The 14,310-nt window shown below is 35.5% G+C and overlaps 1 protein-coding gene across 1 annotated transcript in view; it reads left to right on the top strand.

The window, feature by feature from the left end:
* PDE4D (phosphodiesterase 4D) overlaps positions 1 to 14,310 on the top strand; it is a 1,348,493-nt gene that overhangs the window by 330,220 nt on the left and 1,003,963 nt on the right. The window lies entirely within an intron of this gene.

Here is a 14,310-nt window from a genome sequence, read left to right as displayed (position 1 = left end):
CCACAAATGCAAACACATTTTTCTAGTATGCGAATGCTTTGTGTTACAACCAGTGATTCTGTGGTGATGGCCCAAGGCCATCTTTAATTCTTTCTATAGAATTAATTACCATCCAGCCTTTAAGGGTGAGCAACTCGGGAGTAATGGAGAGGGAAGTACAGTGCACAACAGGGTTTTTAAAAAAATGAAGATGTACCCAGAAGTGTGCCAGTTCTTGGACTGAGTATTGACTGTGTTTAATAACCAACCAAGGAAATTCGACAAACTCTGAGGGAATGTCCGAATGCATTTGTTTTACTTGTTAGTGTTGTATGGATTATTGAGTAAAATAAAGGACCATGCGTGGCACGGAGCCTGGAATTCCTTTTATCATCATACAATTCCTCATTGTCATAGGAAGTGACCTGCATACAAATTTCTAAAATGCAAACACATCTTTCTGTTACTGAGTTTTCTTACTATAAGTTAAATTTGAAAGCCAACCATTCATATAATATGTCCTTCTTTGATTAAATTTCAGAGACATGTGATATGAAAATACTGTGTAAAGGCAAAAAAGGAGACTATTTTGGATAATTAAAAACATATTATTAAACATTTTCCTGTTCTTGGAGAAAAACATTCTAAAAGCAAATGATTAACTGAGCTGTGACTTTAGAGAACTTTGGGTACTTAATGATGCCCGGAGATTTTCTATTTATATTTGCTTAATGGAAAAATTTTTATCTTGGTGGAAAGGCCCATGCTTCCCAGACTAAGAGAATCCGAGTTGCCTACGTTTGTCCAAATGTAAACAGTACAGCTCTCATTTCACTGCTTCTCAGCTTCTTGAAAATCCACTGCCATAAAGAAAGTGCTTCCACTTAATTAAATGACTCTAAGCAGGAGATTACTGTTTATCAGAGAAAAGAACTACACTTTTTGCCTAGTGAGAAGTTGTCACTTTAGAGTTTTAAAAGTTTATTTTGCACTGGTTTAAGAATGTCACTCCCGCCCCTTAAGTCTTTGCCAGAAGAGAATCCAAAACTGTACATTTAGAAGTAGGTGTTTCCTGTTTTTGATGAGGAAAGTTTAAAGAACTAATTTGATTTAGAATCTGAGAATGTTTTTCTTTGGCATTATGACATTTGAAAATGCGAAGAGACTCTTCTAAATGTTAAAATGGCCTCTGCTCCTCCCTATGTGTCTCTGTATATCTTATATCTATCATTGTGAAAACGTAAGGCATACAAAAGAGAAGGGAGAAAAGGACCATCTTTAGACAATCACCTTATTTATTCTTGAACATTTAACTCAGTGTTTATATTTTTCTCCTCACGTTCAAGACCTGGTACAGTGTCCCTTTTGATGATGAGTGCTCTGAATTCTTCCTTTGTTTGGAAGGGATCCATGAAAAAGTTTAACTGTAAGAATATAAACAAACCAGTTTTTACTTAGAGTGACATTTTGCTAGTTTTGGGGGGTAATTTGTAGTTGCAGTGGGGAAAAAAGAGAGGAAGGGTGCACGTGGACAGTACAAAAGTGAGGCATGGTCCCAGTGGCTATGGCCCTTATGATCCACGTAGGAGAAAAAACATTCATCAAAGACTTGCACAAATAGGTGTAAACTAACAGTTCTCCACTGTTTCTCCTTCCATAGAGTGAGTATTCTTCTGCATGTCCTCATCTGTAATGGCCTCTCATCTTTCTTTATCCTAGAACATAAACTTTCTGAGGACAAGGGCTTTGCTTCCATATTCACCATAGTATCCTCAGCAAAGCGCTTTTCACAGACCTGAGTATTAATTATGGTTAAAGGGATGAGTGAATGAATGGATTGTGATGCCTGCTGGGAGAAGAGTCTTAGTACAATGACAGGGTGCAGAACACAGACAGCCTGGTCAGGGAAGTCAGGCAAGACTTCCCTGAGGAAAGATGGTTGAGAGCTGTGATCTGAGGGTGAGTTAGCCTAACAAGGAAAAGTAGGAGCGTAGAGCCTTCCAGAAGTGAGTATGATGTGCAGTGGCTCCATGGTTGTAGGGAAAGTGGTGGCTTCAAGGTCATGGACTCAAATAACTAGCCCATTGGTGGCAATGGTAGGGAGATTGAGAAAACTGAACATATTTAAGAAATATTTAGGAAGAAAAAAATGATAGGGCTTTTGGTGAGGTATTAAATTTGGGATCCAGGTGAGAGAAAAGTATGGCATGTGCTGGCTAGTTTTCTTTTAACTGAATGGAATGTCTGTGGCCTGTCCACTGAGTTGGAGACACTGTGTGAACACCAAGGTGGGAATGGGGAGAGGACGAACCAGAGTCCAAGGCTATGAGACTGGGCTCTTTGAAGATACAGGAGTTTGGAGAGCAATTTTGTTTAATCCACACAATAGGTAGATTGGGAAATTTAAATTATTAAACTTATACCCCAAACAGACTGTTGCTTAAATATAGGAAATGGACAATTTTATTGAAATAATAATAATAATTAAAAAAACCCTATAAGTTTGACCCCAAGCTGTTTTCCCTAAATCTACAAGTTGCATTTATCTGCATAAAATTTGTGTATGTAGGAAGTCAAGTTGTTAAATAGGGGGAAATATAGGACAATTATTTCTAATTTAGCTTTTCCATTTATTGGAAAGAAAGATTGTCCATTCCTGCAAAATGTTATGTAGAGAGAAGTGCTTAAAAATAGCAGCTTTAAATGTATTCTTTTGTTCCATCACATATAAGCAAAACCTACGTAGTTGACTCATTAGAGAAACTTCCAAACATCAGTTCATAAAATCAGGTTTTTTTTTTTTTCGCTATTTCTGGTGCTATAATATGTTTAGTTTTGATATATACTTGCATATATTTTTGAGTTCCTAAACCAAATAAAATATATACTTTAAAAAATTATTATTTTCTTAAAAATTAATTCAAAGTAAAAGCTACAGTATTTTAAAGTAAATCAAAGTGCTTATATGACTTATTAAATTGAAAATATCTAAATGAGTTGAATATCATTAATACTACTAAACAGTATATTAGGATGAACTTATATACAGACTTTTATAATAAATGAACCTAAATTAAAATATTGAAATATCTTAAAACCAGTTCTTTGTTATATATTCTTAAAATATGAAATACTTTAAATTTTGCTATTATATATAGCAATGAAAGAAGTCCACAAATTAAAAAAAAATAGGTAGCTAAAATGCATTGCACATCAGTTGAGAATTACAAAAGGCAAATAATTTAAGCTTTGCCTCCCTGTCTTACATAATTGTTCCAATTGTTTACATCATTTGTTTTTAGAATACATGGTAGTAATATATATCTCTCATAAAATGGTGTTGCTGAATTTTATAGGGCTTAAAAAGTTTATAAAGTTTCTGAGACATAATTTCTTCTTATAGTTGGAAGAGAACTTAAAGATACCATGACTCACTGCTTTTATTTTACGGATAAGGAAATTGAGATTGAGGCCTGGGGAGATTAAATGACCTGCCTGAGAAGTGGCTTGGTTTGGTTAAAAAAATGTGGACTTTAAAATCATACAGAACTGGGTTCAAAATCTGGCTCTTTCAACTTTCCAGCTGTGGGAAATTTGACAAGTTACTGACTCCAGTATTCTAAAGGGTGAGATGGAAATGATACCAACACAATGCTTGGTACATGAAAGGTATTTAATAAGTTATATCTTTAGTGTTGCCCTAAACCCCACAGTTTATTGTAAATGAGACAGACTTTCTGTGTTCTTTTCTCTCCCTGATTCCTAAAATGTAGTCAAAGTTGAGGTTAAAAAATAATGATTTCTTATCCTCTTTAATCTCTTTTAAGTGCCTGAAAAATACCAATGTTGTAAAAACCATGTTGTCGAGATTAAGTCCCATAAAAATCAGGGCACTAAAGAAACAAAAAAAAAAAATCATAAAATAAAAAGTAATCATTTAGATAGCATCTTTTTTTTTTTTTTAACTCTGGACTTTCTGATTTAATAATAATTGGAAAAGAAAAGAGTTTTATACCTCTTGTCTTAAGAACCACATTTGGTTTATCCAAATGTTGGTTCTTTGTCCATATACCAAAAGGGCAGAGCTCAAACAGATTTCTCTCTGTGCTAAGTTTAGGGAGTATCTTTGCCATCTGTGGAAGCTGAGGAAATTCTTGTTTTGACTTTTGCTTTAATGAGGCTGAGCAGGTGACATTTATACAACAATTACAGAATATGAAATTTTAGTATAAAAACCATGCTATCTCAAAAGAATGACTGGTATAATGAAGCTTCATGAGGTATCACTCTACTGTAAGTTTCATAGCAGAAAAATTCCGTATACAAGGGATGCTTTATGTTTGTTTACTATTCTGAATCGTAATGGATCAACTAATTTCTCTATTTAAAACTTGCTTTCTTCTGCCTCAAATATGTTTTCATGAAGTCATTTGGTTTAATCTAGAGCAGCATTTAGTTGTAAACGTCTACGATTTTTTTTCCTTCTATCTGTATAGCATAGCAATTTAGGGCAGAAAGAAACAAAATAGCAGAATAGTTAATATAGAATATTCTTTCTAAGACTATTAGAGAGTATTATGAAAGAACACTTAGAGCAACAACTCTGCTTTTAATTAAGCAGTTTAATTTGCTGCAGTGGTCGAGACTGTACACCAACGCTTTAGCTATCTGAGTTAACTCTATTGACTCTTTTCAGTCCATTGGGTCAAAGGGAAGGGAGCCGTTTACATTAACTGACATCACTTCTGGCACTGAAGTTTTCCTTGGCATTTCTCTAATGAAATATTGATGTAGTATGACGTTTCTTAGGTTAAAAATCTAAGTCTTGTAGCTTGTACTTCTGTTGAAAATAATTTTTTAAATAGTAGATTTACTATTCTTTGTATTAAGAATAATAATCACTATCTCCCAACATTATGTTCTGACATTTTTCAATATGGATGTACTTTTACTGGTCTAGCTTTTTATTTTCTACCTGGTATAAGGGAGCCAGTGTGATAAAGTACAGCAGTCCCCATTGTGTGCTTTAAAAATATTAGGAATTCTATTTATATTTACTTCTTAATGTCATCTGTTTTCAAAATCAATATAGTTTAGAGACCATTGGTGCAGTGAAAGGGGAATAGTTGTTGAATTCAGAGATGTGGAATGAATCCCCAGATTCACTGGTGCTTAAATTTCTGACTGTTAGTAAATCACTTAATTTTTTTTTGAGCCTTAGTGTCTTTATCTGTAAAATAGAAAAATATCATAATGAAGGTGAATGAACCTGTCACATAATAGTTGCTCAGTCAATTCTATCTTGAGGTTTGCAGGTGCTTCTTTAGCTACAGAGCAGGGTGGCCTAGAAATGGATTATATGGAAATGCCTAAGTTCCTCTCACTGAAGAGGTTCAAGTATAGCATCCAAGACTATTCAGTCAGTATCTATATCATATAAAAGATTCAGGAATAGGATAGGTGGTCAAACTAGGTGAGAGTTCTGTCTCCTGTCATTTATGAGTTTCTATGATTCTAGGTCATGTTGTACCTGTTCATAAATTGAATTGAAAATCAATTTCCAAATAGATATAAAATCAAAGTATTGGGGCAATAGAGTATATTTTCAGCTCAGGCTTCCATAAGAAAAATATACAGACTAGGTGGCTTCACCAAGAGGATTTCATTTTCTTACAGTTCTGGAGGCTGAAGTCCAAGATCAAGGTGCTGGCTAGTTTGGTTCCTGGTGAGAGCTCTCTTTCTGGCCTCTCACTGTGCCCTCATATGGTAGAAAGAGAGGACAAGCTCTCTGGTGTCTTTTCTTATAAGGGCACTAATCCCATCATAAGGACCCCACCTCATGACCTCGTCTGACCCTAATTACCTCCCAAAGGCTCCACCCAGTATCACCACACTGGGGGGCAATGTATGAATTTAGGGGGACATGAGTATTCAGTCCATATTAGAGAGTTTGGTATTTTTAAAGGATGATAATAAGCCACTGTGATATTTATGCCTAAAGGTTGATGATTGATATTCTGGGGTCCATATATTCTCTCAGTTGGATAACACTGAAAATGATCTAGTTAATATGTTTTTCTTCATTGCCTACTTTCTAGATTTTATGTTAAGGGAACTCAGTGATGAATTTTGAGGTTCTAATCAGCTTTTCACGACTTAGAGGCTAAATTTAATTTTACTCAAAATAGTTTTCTTCCCTTCACTATTCTTATTTTACTTATTTTATATTGCTTTTTTTTAAAACATTTTTTATTGATTTATAATCATTTTACAATGTTGTGTCAAATTCCAGTGTTCAGCACAATTTTTCAGTTATACATGAACTTATATATATTCATTGTCACATTTTATTCTCTGTGAGCTACCATAAGACTTTGTGTATATTTCCCTATGTTATACAGTATAATCTTGTTTACCTGTTCTACAATTTTGAAATCCCCTCTATCCCTTCCCACCCTTCACCCCCTTGGCAACCACAAGTTTGTATTCTATGTCTATGAGTCTATTTCTGTTTTGTATTTATGCTTTTTTTGTTGTTGTTTTTGTTTTTTAGATTCCACATATGAGTGATCTCATATGGTATTTTTCTTTCTCTTTCTGGCTTACTTCACTTAGAATGACATTCTCCAGGAGCATCCATGTTGCTGCAAATGGCATTATGTTATCATTTTTTATGGCTGAGTAGTATTCCATTGTATAAATATAACACATCTTCTTTATCCAGTCATCTGTTGATGGACATTTAGGCTGTTTCCATGTCTTGGCTATTGTAAATAGTGCTGCTATGAACATTGGGGCACAGGTGTCATCCTGAAGTGGGGTTCCTTCTGGGTGTAAGCCCAGGAGTGGGATTCCTGGGTCATACGGTAAGTCTATTCCTAGTCTTTTGAGGAATCTCCTCACTGTATCTCAACATAATAAAAGCTATATATGACAAACCTACAGCCAGCATAGTACTCAAAGGTGAAAAACTCAAAAGCTTCCCACTAAAATCTGGGACAAGACAAGGCTGCCCACTATCACCACTCCTGTTCAACATAGTCATGGAAGTCCCAGCCACAGCAATCAGGCAAGAGAGAGAAATAAAAGGGATCCAATTTGGAAAAGAAGAGGTAAAAGTGTCACTATATGCCGACAACATGTTACTATGTATAGAAAACCCTAAAAGGTCCACACAAAAACTACTAGAGCTGATTGAAGAATTCAGCAAGGTAGCAGGTTATAAGATTAACATTCAAAAATCAGTTGCATTTTTTTACACTAACGATGAAGCAACAGAAAAAGAAAGTAAAGAAACAATCCCCTTTAAAATAGCACCCAAAATATATTGTTTGTTTTTAACTTTCAGTCTAATAACACAAGTCTCAAAAGCACCTTGTCCCTTCAGTGGACTTACCAGTTGAGGTAACTCTTCAGACATTTGTAAATTTCAGACCTGATTATCTGAGCCACCCCCTTCCCGATATTAGTGCCACTATTTTTATGCTAACCAGGAAAGGGCAATAAAGGAACCGACAAAAGGAGAGGCACATACAAATTTCTACAATGACAGTATATTTTAAAGTCAGGCGTACTTAAAAATTTTTCAAAGTAACTTTCCTTATAATATCTCTGTTGATATTGTTTGAACTCATGAATTTTTATAAATCTTCTCATCTAGAGAATGAACTGGATAAATTTTAATTTTTCTTCATTAACCGGCTCTCTTATATGCTGAATTCTAATGTTTCTTGTAGTAGTTTACATTAAATTCTCAGTTGCCTAATACCCCTTCTTCCTGCCAGTTTGGAGAGATTCATGATCTCTTCTGCTCAATTGGATTTGTTGGTTTCTTGATGAAATTGCCCTGTTTGACTTAGGATTCTTTTGGATGCTCCACATTTGGATAAAATTGTCACTCACCAGATGTCTTTCAATTGATGTTCTCTTTTCTTTTTTGATAAGGTTGTTGTTTAGTATTTATTCAAAACTGGAAACAGTGAGGGAGGGTATAGCTCAAGTGGTAGAGCACTAGCTTAGCATGCATGAGGTCTTGGGTTCAATCCCCAGCACCTCCTTCTTTAAAAAAAATTAAATAATAACTCTCTCCCCTCCTCAAAAAAAAAAAAAAAAACAAAAAACAAAAACCAAAACTGGAAGCAAATTCTGGGCTATTTTGGGGGCATAGAATATCTAGAAAATACTTAACATTCTGAATCAAGTCCATTTAAATAGGCTTCCAGTTTTGAGTAAAGGAGCTAGGTGCCCACCTGGTGAAATATGCTCAGCAGGTTTCATAGAATCATCTCTTTTCACAGAAGACTTTAAATGTCCAAAATGTATAAACTGATTTTTCAAATTTTTATTTTTTACTGAAATATAGCTGATTTACAATGTTTCAGGTGTACAGCAGTGATTCAGTTATACATACACATATATATGTATTTTTTTTTCAGATTTTTTCCATTATAGGTTATTACAAGATATCAAATATAGTTCCTTGTGCTATAAGTGGGGCCTTGTTATTTATCTGTTTTATATATAGTAGTGTGTATGTGTTAACATAAATTCCAAATTTATCCCTCCCACCTTTCCCCTTTTGGTAACAATAAGTTTGTTTTCTATGCCTGTGAGTCTACTTCTGTTTTGTAAATGAGTTCATTTGTATTATTCTTTTAGATTCTACAGACAAGTGATATTATATATTTATCCTTCTCTGTCTGACTTACTTCACTTAGTATGATACTTTCTAGGTCCATCCATGTTGCTGCAAATGGCATTATTTCAATCTTTTTATGGTTGAATAGTATTCCACTGTATATATATCACATCATTTTTATCCATTCATCTGTCAATGGACATTTAAATTACTCCCATGTCTTGGCTATTATAAATAGTACTTCTATGAACTTTGCATGTATCTTTGTGAACTAGAGTTCCTCTGGATATATGCCCAGGAATGGGATTGCTGAATCATATGCTAAGTCTATTTTTAGTTTTTTAGGGGACTGTTATCTATACTGGCTGCATGTAAACCAAATTTATCTTTTTCCTTAAAAATAATTTTTTTCCAGTTGTACTTTTACATTGCTGAGTTTTAGGAAGCAATTGCTCTTTTAATGGCACAGGCTGAGTAATTTATGCCATTTCATTTCACTGGTGCCTACCCGGAGAGTGAAAAAAAAACTTGGAAAGGATGATACATTTTGTCATGACACTTTAGAGATATATTCATTTATTGTTCCTCACAATTATTCTGTAAGATTGATTATTCTGGGGGTTTTATGGTTAAAGTAAAAATAATGAGTACCTTCCCAGACTGGCTTCTTTCTGTGCTATATCCATCACCACCTAAGGTACAAAATCGACAAAGTTGTCACAGCTTAGACTCCTGATGAAGTTAAGTATATGGAAACTAAATTTTCTTCTGTGGTCTCTCATTAAAGTCCAAAGAAGGTCAGAGGAGAAACTATAGGTAAAGATGTTTTGAAAAGTACGAAGCTAAACCAAAATAATATTCTTGCTTGTGTCTTGATTAGCAGTGAAGAGAAATGAGAACTTGTAGTTTCAGAGGTTTTATTCCTTTGATCATGACTCCTGCCTTCCTGCTTATGCTGTTTTCTTTACAAAATTCATAAATGTTTATTGAATGGCTCCTGTGTGTTAGGAACTGTGCTTGCTAGGCTCTGGGTAACAAATTGTGAGTAAGATACATATGGTCTCTACTCTTATAGAGCATATTTGACAACTAAATTTATAACTTTTATAATTTTCTTTTTATTTTTTCATCTCCCTACCCTACCCTAACCACCCAAGCCTGTCCCACTTTAATCTTGAATTCTTCCCAGGGACTCTGAAGTCCCATCCCTTTCACACCTCTGTGTACTTGTTCTTCATTGAATTTTGGGTATCCCATTTGGCAGGATATTTTAAACTGTGAATAATATGCCATGATTGTCAATTATGCTCATTGTTACAGAAACATAGATTATTTTAGAGTGGTTAAAAAGAATTTTTCTAAGATAATCAACAATAGTACAAGAATAGCCTAGAGTATAAATGGATGTGAGTATGGAAGATCTGAAAGAATAGGGACTGATCAGCCACCATTTGCTCCGAAATCAATCACATGACAATTTTAGTGGCCAAAGTCAATCATTACATTGTTGCCTTTGAAAAAAAACCTCCACTTTTCCCCCTGATATTGTGATGTGTTTGCTGTTTCAGTTTTGGACAATTTCAAGTTGCAGTTGAATTCCGAATGATTATATCCAAGAAATAATTGCATATATTGTACTTCACAATGTAAACACCAAAGGTACCTAAAAATGGAGAGTTTTGTTGAGTTGATGATGAATATTAAAGAATAATTCCTACAGATAATATTGCTCTATAACAAAGTGAAATTATAATGAAAAGCATAATAATTTGGTAAGATTTTGTATTGGTAGTGTTTTGCTCCAGAAAAAAAAAATTAATTATAAAGTCCACTTACTTTTAACTAAATCCAGTTCCTTATTTTTTAAATTAGGGTTACGTATCATTTTTTATTATTAAAGTGGCCACCTAGCACAAGGATTTTGAACGTTAAAAATGATTTCAGTTAAAATTATTGATGTGTTTACATGGTTCCCCAAGGTCATTGCTTTCCAAGGCAGCATAGGGATGGTCCTTAAGATCCTGAGTTACAGTCCTGGCTTTGCCACTTAGTATCTCTGTCCTGGTGAGGGAAGCAGGGTGAGAAAAACATAAATAATTAGATTATTATCAAATTCTCATAATATCTACTATGATTGTTTCAAGGGTAAAATAAGAAAACATTATTGAAAGCACACTGCAAAATACAAATAAACAAATGAAAACACAAACCAATAAGCAAAGAACACCTGAAATAACGTTATAGGATATTCAATTTTATCACATGCTTCTGTACCAGTTGATTTAAGTCTTAGGGACTTTTTAAAAATAGAACTGATCCATCAGTAAACAGATTAATGAAAAATCAACTTCACTTTCATTGTTAGAAAAAGTCATTCTTGTCAGTTCACATGTTCCGCTAAGTTGTGGAGATTAAACACCATTATCCCAAGGCCAAGAATGGTTAATGGTTACATGGTTAGAGCCTTGGACCTTGCTTCCTATTTCCTTCATTTGCCTAGGTTGGTCACACACCACCAAATGGATCTTGGGGTACATCCCTATTTATAGCACAAGGACAGGGAAAAAGACGTTTAGCTTATGACTCTTATGGTCATATCTGTCCTCCCCCCAAACTCCTTACTATTATGGAAATCTGGACTTCTGTATTGGCAATATTGCTTCTACATTAATAATTTGGCCCTGTTCCTAGCCCTCAACATCCTGAATTCAGTTCAGTCAGCAATATTTATTTAGCCCTTACCAACTAGTTGACTGCACTACAGAAGTTACACCCCACAGAGCTGCACACCAAATGGTACCCCAGAGGTTCAGAGAGTTAGCCTCCACCACTTCACTTCCAGGTTGGGATATAAGCTCTGCAGAGAATCTGGCTCCCTGAGCATTAAAACCAAATGTATTCCAACTACTCAAGGCAAACAATAATACCACAGTGCTACAGCAAAAACTATCTTTTCCACAAACTCATTTGAAACAAAAAGCTATAAGTTTTAGAGGTCTTCATCTCTGCTTTGTACTTTAAATATTAAATGTCTAACCTGGGTTTTTCTACACAAACCCATTACATAACATTAATTTACTAGCAGGACTGCATTTCAGTGTAAGATGAATCATACCAACAGAGACCTAGACATTGCTCAGAAACAACAGTCTCTGAAGGGATATTCAAAGATAAACAAGGGCATTGAGGAAATGATGAGAAATCTCCAGTATGTACACATAGAAAGATAGAAGAGTAAAAGATTCTTCTTTTTTTTTTTTTTTTTTGGAATTGCTCATGCAGGGATTCAAAAGATGTATTTCCTCACCCAAAGTAAACAAAATAATTGGCAGAGTCGTCTGAGAGGAGCATGTCCTCCAGTGGGTATTGCTGTTATCTATTCAGAAAACATTTGTATGTTAAGACTTCCCAAAACAATGCTGAAAACTTTAAGGCGAGAAGGGAAAACCAAAAACAAACCCCCAAAATCGAGTTAGATGTTGACAAAAGTGACTTAGACTAGATGTAAATTAAAAACTTTCTGACAGGATTTTCTAACGTTTGGAGAGTTTTTTCTGAGGAGATTATGAGATGGTCTTATATCAAAATCTTTCAAAGTTCTAACCGAATCTTTGTGTTCTTTTTTTAAATATATGTTTTTTGCACACAAAGTCAGTTCTCAGCCAAGAGTATCCCCATTCCGCTAAAAATATTGAAAGATACTGAATCATCAGTAAGTCTGAGCCATCACCAAATCCCTCTTTTCCTACTCCTGGAAGAGTAATAGAAGAGTAACCTCAACTTCTTAATTTTAGAATATTGAGGAATTCTGGGGTGAACTTTGGGTTTAAGCTCAGAGATGTAGAGAGCTGTAAAGTGTGCCGTTCCCACCCTTCCAACAAATACAAAGCTAGACACACTGCACATTTATGACTGTAAAAAAGTCCATCAGAGAATTGAGCTTGTAGGACAACTGAACAACCCCAAATCTGGGCAAAGATAGGCACCTGTCAAGAAGGAGAAAGAAGATGGCATCATTCTTTTACATCAGGTAGGTATCACCAGATGCTATATAAACCAGTAAGGAGAGTCAGCAAAATTTTTTAATGAATTGCTAAATGCTGAGTGTAGGCAAGTGTGAGAATATAGACACACTGGAGGTTGCATATGTGTAGGGGGACATCTTGTATCAGACTTTTCCTCTACAAACCTCATCAGGTGCTCACAGGGAAGACTGGGGAGAACAGCAGCCCCTGTTGGAACCAGACCCATCTCCCCGGTGGAATTAAAGAGTTAATCTGCAAAGGGAAGAGCAATAAGAACTTCTGACTTAGGGTACTGACGGAAATCCCTTGGTGATAGAGGGAACAGGAAAACAAAGCTCTATCTTCAGGGTGAGAAGTAAGAATATGTGCTAGGACAAGCACTACAGCTGGAGGAGGAGCAGAAACACTTGTGACTGTCACATGCCTGAGCCTCAGGGACACAGTGCCTACCTAAGACTGAGGCTTAATCAGAACATCAAGGAACACCCTCCCCCCTCAACCCCTCACCAACATCGTAGCAAGCACTGAGTAAAAGTAACAGCGAAATAATGACTGCAAGAACTTCAAGAGACAGATTCTCTGGGAGCCTAGCACAAAGGAACCAAAACTGAGGCTGAAGCAGATATTAAGAAAATAACCACTGGAGAACCATTCCACAACCTGAGCATGTGGTGTCACTAGAGAAACTGGATGCCTGTGGTGTACCGCAGTTAATCATACAGCAGACCCCTCAAATCCAGTCCTGTTCCTGACTCGTTTAATTCAAATCTCCATGCTAAAGGCCTCGCAGAAGGAAAAGTGTGCTCATCTTTAAGTATAAAAATGTATTTACCTCAGTATCTACTGTCCTACACAATATATCCAGCTTTCAGCCAAAAATTATGTGGCTTATGGAAAGATGAAAGAAAATACTCCAAAGAGACACACACACACACACACACACACAAATCTGTAATTACAACAATGTTGCAACAGTTTTGCCCCAGGGTGTGAGGAGGAGGAGAGCTGCATTCATGCTTGAGACAAGGGAAGAAACGAGCAGGGACAGAGGAGTGATGGGCCATTAACTGGGACAACTGTCCAGTTAGCTGCAACAAATACCAACTAGGTCCAAGAAAGTTCCTCTCCCTTGGGTATGCCCAGAGATTCTGGGAAGGGCTCACATGGTTATCGGGGAAGAGGGCTTTGTTAATTGTATTTGCCCACAGAAGTCTGAATGCTTGGGAACATTCAAATATTTTGTGTATCTATCTGTGTGTGTGTATACACACTTATACACACACTTGTGTCTAGATACTGGTACTGAAGTCCTTGGCATAGGCTACACTATTTCAAATTATTTTGTAAAATACTTTTGCAATATTTATTGTGGCCAAATGCCAACATTTTATTTATATATTTACTCATTTTAGTTAATCCTCAAAGCTATTTTGATATGAATACTATTTTTATCCCTATTTGATGTACAAACGCAGGTACAAAAAGGAGCTGGTACTTATGCTTAAAATGCCTAAAATATAAATATTTCAAATAATAGCATAGAATAGGAGGAAAATGCCAAACATTTTATGTAGGTTTTAATAATAAAACTGAGTGGTCAAGGTATTTTGAAATCTTAATGTTATTATATGCATACATCTTAATCAAAAGTGAATTTTAGACTTGCTG

The sequence above is a fragment of the Camelus bactrianus genome, chromosome 3 (assembly GCF_048773025.1).
Source record: "Camelus bactrianus isolate YW-2024 breed Bactrian camel chromosome 3, ASM4877302v1, whole genome shotgun sequence".
Classification (NCBI taxonomy): domain Eukaryota; kingdom Metazoa; phylum Chordata; class Mammalia; order Artiodactyla; family Camelidae; genus Camelus; species Camelus bactrianus.
Note: the sequence above shows the minus strand (reverse complement) of the source record. Positions and strands in the feature narration are given on the sequence as shown.